The sequence below is a fragment of the Dendropsophus ebraccatus genome, chromosome 15, assembly GCF_027789765.1.
Source record: "Dendropsophus ebraccatus isolate aDenEbr1 chromosome 15, aDenEbr1.pat, whole genome shotgun sequence".
Lineage (NCBI taxonomy): Eukaryota > Metazoa > Chordata > Amphibia > Anura > Hylidae > Dendropsophus > Dendropsophus ebraccatus.
The window spans coordinates 40,416,421-40,422,420 of record NC_091468.1 but is presented as its reverse complement, the minus strand read 5'-3'; positions in this window follow the sequence as shown (position 1 = coordinate 40,422,420).

The window sequence follows — 6,000 nt, the reverse complement described above, 5'->3', positions numbered from 1 at the left end:
TGTTCACACATCTGGACACAGTCTAGCTCGTTACAGTAGCTGCTACAAAACTGACCTTCCTTTGAGCAGATTGTGTTTCTGGAGCATCACATTTGTGGGGTCAATTAAACGCTCAAAATGGCCAGAAAAAGAGAACTTTCACCTGAAACTCGACAGTCTATTGTTGTTCTTAGAAATGAAGACTATTCCATGCGAGAAATTGCTAAGAAATTGAAGATTTCCTACAACGCTGTGTACTACTCCCTTCAGAGGACAGCACAAACAGGCTCTAACCAGAGTAGAAAAAGAAGTGGGAGGCCGCGTTGCACAACTATTCCTCACAGATTCTTTGAAAATGAAAGGTGGAATCTGATTGGTTGCTAGGGGCAACTAAGAAAATTCTACTTTACACCAGTATAATAAATCTCCCCCATGGTGTTTTACAAACTTACCTGATAAGGGGCCCAAGGTCATTGAAGGCCTGTAAATATATAATGTGCCTGGTGAGCCAATAAGGTGATTACTCCTAGAGTACTTTTGCCACATTAGAGAAACTAAATTATCATTGAGTTTACAGTGGACATATGATTCCTAAGGGCCAGTTCACACTCAGTAAAACTGGCGTAATTCCACCAGCCTCCGTGTCATACTGGTAGTCTATGAGAGGCTCGCCCGCCTTCTCTCTCCACACGGAAGAATGGACATGTCAATTCTTCCGAGCGGAGAGAGGAGGCACGCAAGACTTTCATAAACTACCAGTGTGACTGGGAGGCTGGCGGGATTCGATGGTGGAGATTCAGCCTTAGGGTGCCTTCACACATACTGACTCACAGCAAAAAACCTGCTGTGAGTTTCTGCTACGAGCCGAGGTCCTGGAAGGCCCCTATCACTACATACAAGCAGTGGTCTGAAAGACCGCTGCGTGTATGTAATGCAGCCGCCCCCTTAACCCCTTTGGCTCCCGCACCGCTGTCTCCATACATTACCTGGCTCTGGCTGCACAGGGTCCCGGGGTCCTGCTCTGCTGCCCAGCCAATCAGTGGCTGCGGCTGGGCAACACACTAATTGGCTGGGCGGCAGAGCAAGACGCCGGGACCCCGTGCAGCCAGAGCCAGGTAATGTATGGAGACAGCGGTGCGGGACCCGAAGGGGTTAAGGGGGCGGCGAGTCGGTATGTGTGAAGGCACCCTTAAAAGCGAATCATACTCTTAAAAGGCTTTCTTACTCACCTATTGGCATGGCCACGCTGATTGCAGTGGTGCTTTTCAACTGGAGATCCGTTGCGGCAGTGAGCGACAGTTCTGTGGGCGGAAATGCCTTGTTGATGCCAGAGGTCAGAGGAGAATGGGCAGACTGGTTCGAGCTGATAGAAAGGCAACAGTGACTCAAATAGCCAACCGTTACAACCAAGGTAGGCAGAAGAGCATCTCTGAACGCACAGTACGTCCAACTTTGAGGCAGATGGGCTACAGCAGCAGAAGACCACACCGGGTGCCACTCCTTTCAGCTAAGAACAGGAAACTGAGGCAAAAATTTGCACAAGCTCATCGAAATTGGACAGTAGAAGATTGGAAAAACGTTGCCTGGTCTGATGAGTCTCGATTTCTGCTGCGACATTCGGATGGTAGGGTCAGAATTTGGCGTCAACAACATGAAAGCATGGATCCATCCTGCCTTGTATCAACGGTTCAGGCTGGTGGTGGTGTCATGGTGTGGGGAATATTTTCTTGGCACTCTTTGGGCCCCTTGGTACCAATTGAGCATCGTTGCAATGCCACAGCCTACCTGAGTATTGTTGCTGACCATGTCCATCCCTTTATGACCACAATGTACCCAACATCTGATGGCTACTTTCAGCAGGATAATGCGCCATGTCATAAAGCTAGAATCATCTCAGACTGGTTTATTGAACATGACAATGAGTTCACTGTACTCAAATGGCCTCCACAGTCACCAGATCTCAATCCAATAGAGCATCTTTGGGATGTGGTGGAACGGGAGATTCGCATCATGGATGTGCAGCCGACAAATCTGCGGCAACTGTGTGATGCCATCATGTCACTATGGACCAAAATCTCTGAGGAAGCTGCCAGCACCTTGTTGTATCTATGCCACCAAGAATTGAGGCAGTTCTGAAGGCAAAAGGGGGTCCAACCTTTTACTAGCATGGTGTACCTAATAAAGTGGCCGGTGAGTGTGTATATATATATATATATATATATATATATATATATATATATATATATATATATAAAAATGTAATCTCTTGTGGTCAGAGGCAGAATCCCGGCTGAAGCCACAAGAGTGACTGTCAGGACAGAGAGCTAATGGCTTTCTATGTCAGTCCACTGTTTTTTAACTATAAGTGCCCATTAGGAGTCCTTATGGTTAAATACATAGGTGCAGGAGCAGACTACCTTCTGCTTAACCCCTTATGTACTGTAGTGTGTAGGTGCCCAAAGTTCCGAAGACAAAGAGATATCTGCTTTACTGCTCATGCACTCAGGGCCGGCCTTTGGGGTGTGCGACCAGTGCGTTTGCACAGGACGCATCACTCCTGGCCAGCTGGGGGGCGCTCTGGCAGACAGCTGCACATCTAACTGCTCTGGCAGACAGACGTTCTATCTGTCTGCCATAGCGCCCCCCTTGCTGTCCGCTCACCCTCCGAGCACAGTGGTTGTTGTGGGGCGCTCCTAAAGTCAGTTCTGGGAGGCCCCGCCTCCCGCCGATAAGCCCCGCCCCCTGCGCGTACCGCGAATACGGACTCTCTTCTTGCAGAGTGCACTCTCCTTGAAGTGTGGCCATGACATTATCTGGGTCCCCCTCACCATGTCATCCTCTGTGCCTCCTCCTGTCTCCTCCACCTTACCGACCTCCATAGTGTTATGTGGACACTGATGTGGTTGGGGATCTCAGACATTAGGAGGATTGTACAGCATTAGAGAAACATGGCTGCTTTCCTCCAGCACACAGCGCCACCCCTGTGCACAGGTGACACCAGGTATTGCAGCTCCCTCCAGTCTCTTCTCTGGGGCTGAGCTGCAATACCACAAACAACCTGGAGCGGTGCTGTCTTATTTTTAAGCAAATTAAATGAAATCCTTTGATGTTTCTCACAGCTGAGGGTTTGCTACGAGTACGTGTACTCTATTCCCTGACAGACAGCAGAGACACTGGAAAGAACTGCAACTATTAGAGAGTTCCAGAACTTTTCATACAATAATCCCTTTAATTCCCCTCTGACCTCGGGAGTCTTTGCCGCAGTCACTCGTGACCCCCTCGGTGACTCTCCATTTAAATCAAAAATTTTACGTCAATCTCTGTCAGTGTGGAGTCATCTTCCTGTACGGCGGTGGTGGCTCCCAGGAGCTGAGGTACCGAGTAGCCAGGACGGTTCCCTGAGGAGCCATGAGGGGGCGATACTGAGAGCTCACTGATTGGTCACCAGGAGCGGCGATCTCCAAGGCCTGATGATAGACATGGAGGTCACGCAGCGCCGTTTCTAGGTTACTGGCTCTCTGTGTTATGGCGGGAGTCTGTGCGCCATGTTATCCTGTATGTGCTGAAGCCGCAACGTGTCTGCTGTGGTGATGATACAGTATCTTATACTCAGTATGATGGAGGTCACCCAGCTTTCCAGCATCTTATACTAAGTATGATGGAGGTCACCCAGCTTTCCAGCATCTTATACTCAGTATGATGGAGGTCACCCAGCTTTCTGGCTTCCTGTAGTCAGTATGATAGAGGTGACCCAGCTTTCCCAGCATCTTATACTCAGTATGATGGAGGTCACCAGCTTTCCCAGTATCTTGTAGTCAGTATGATGGAAGTCACCCTGCTTTCCCAGTATCTTGTAGTCAGTATGATGGAGGTCACCCAGCTTTCCCACCATCATATACTCAGTATGATGGAGGTCACCCAGCTTTCCCAGTATCTTGTAGTAAGTATGATGGAGGTCACCCAGCTTTCCTAGTATCTTATACTCAGTATGATGGAGGTCACCAGCTTTCCAGTATCTTGTAGTCAGTATGACGGAGGTCACCCAGCTTTCCTAGCATCTTGTAGTAAGTATGATGGAGGTCACCCAGCTTTTCCAGCATCCTATAGTAAGTATGATGAAGGTCACCCAGCTTTCCTAGCATCCTGTAGTAAGTATGATGGAGGTCACCCAGCTTTCCTAGTATGTTATACTCAGTATAATGGAGGTCACCCAGCTTTCCAGCATCTTGTAGTCAGTATGATAGAGGTCACACAGCTTTCCAGCATCTTGTCAGTATGATGGAGGTCACCCAGCTTTCCCAGTATCTTGTAGTCAGTATGATGGAGGTCACCCAGCTTTCCCAGTATCTTGTAGTCAGTATGATGGAGGTCACCCAGCTTTCCCAGTATCTTGTAGTCAGTATGATGGAGGTCACCCAGCTTTCCCAGTATCTTGTAGTCAGTATGATAGAGGTCTCACAGCTTTCCCAGCATCTTGTAGTAAGTATGATGGAGGTGACCCGGCTTTCCCAGTATCCTGTACTCAATATGATAAGGGTCACCCAGCTTTCCCAGTATCTTGTAGTAAGTATGATGGAGGTCACCCAGCTTTCCTAGTATCTTATACTCAGTAAGATGGGGGTCACCAGCTTTCCCAGCACCCTGTAGTCAGTATGATGAAGGTCACCAAGCTTTCCCAGCATCCTGTAGTCATTATGATGAATGTCACCCAGCTTTCCCAGCATCCTGTAGTCATTATGATGAATGTCACCCAGCTTTCCTAGCATCTTGTAGTAAGTATGATGGAGGTCACCCAGCTTTTCTTGTATCTTACACTGAGTATGATAGAGGTCACACAGCTTTCCAGCATCTTGAAGTCAGTTTGATAGAGGTCACACAGCTTTCCTAGCATCTTGTATAGTAGGCAGAAAAAAACAAAAAGAGCCCTTTGCCAGAAATCAAAAAATCATTAGTCTGTAGTCTCCCGACGAAGGGTGTACCGAAACGGCGTTGGGGTGTTTCTGTGGGTAAGGGAATCGCACGGCATGCATGCATGATATTTGTACTTAACTGCTAACTTAGGGCATTGATTATCATGGGGCATTTATCTGAGGTAACTGTTAGTGAATATTGAGCACTATATGCACTTTACCATTTACATTCAGCTGCTCAGATTATTTTAACCCTGTATAAATTATGTCTTTTTTGTGATTTTTTCTTACATGTTTCGCCTTTTGTTTGTCTATTGCACATTTGCACTATTGCACTTTGCAACACACGTTATTAACTGGCTTAAACATGTTTTAATTCCATCCGATTATTCCATGCATGGACCGTGTAGGTTTCCTTCCCTTTGTTTGTATTGTCGGTTATTATATTGTGTATAATAATTATGTCAAATAAAGTTTTTCAATGATTAATTTATTTGTAGTGGGCTCAAATATCTCTTCCATGTGAAGGAAGTACTCTTTGGTGGTATATTGTATAGTAGGCAGTATAATGGAGATTACCCAGCTTTGCCAGCATACTGTATAGTACTCAGTATGATAGAAGTCACCCAGCTAGATAGATACTGTAAATTGATAGGTAGATACCTAGATAGATAGATAGACTATCTCTCTTTGTATCTCTATATCTATGTTACTATTGGGGATATCAACAGTGGGGGCGCCAAAAGAAAGTTTTGCACAGGGCGCCATCTACCCTAAGGCCGGCCCTGCATGCACTGATAACCTCTGACCTCTGCCTGGATCTCTGTCTTCTGCTTGTTAACCCTTTTTTTGTGTTGCAGCATGTAAGTAAGCATTGGGTCACCCCATCTTTCTCGGGTGTTAGATTGGCACCGTCATGCACCCACTAAATTGTGGGTAGGATTGGAAATGTCAATCTCTCCAATCTCCCTACTGGCGGCTCCATGGATGCCTGCCTCCTCTCGCTTTGCCGGTCCCCACCCCACTATCACCCCTACACTGAAGCTGTGTCACAAGCACCTCTCCAAGGGCTTTTTAGCGCCCCACCCTTCCCCTCTCTTCCCTGTCCTGG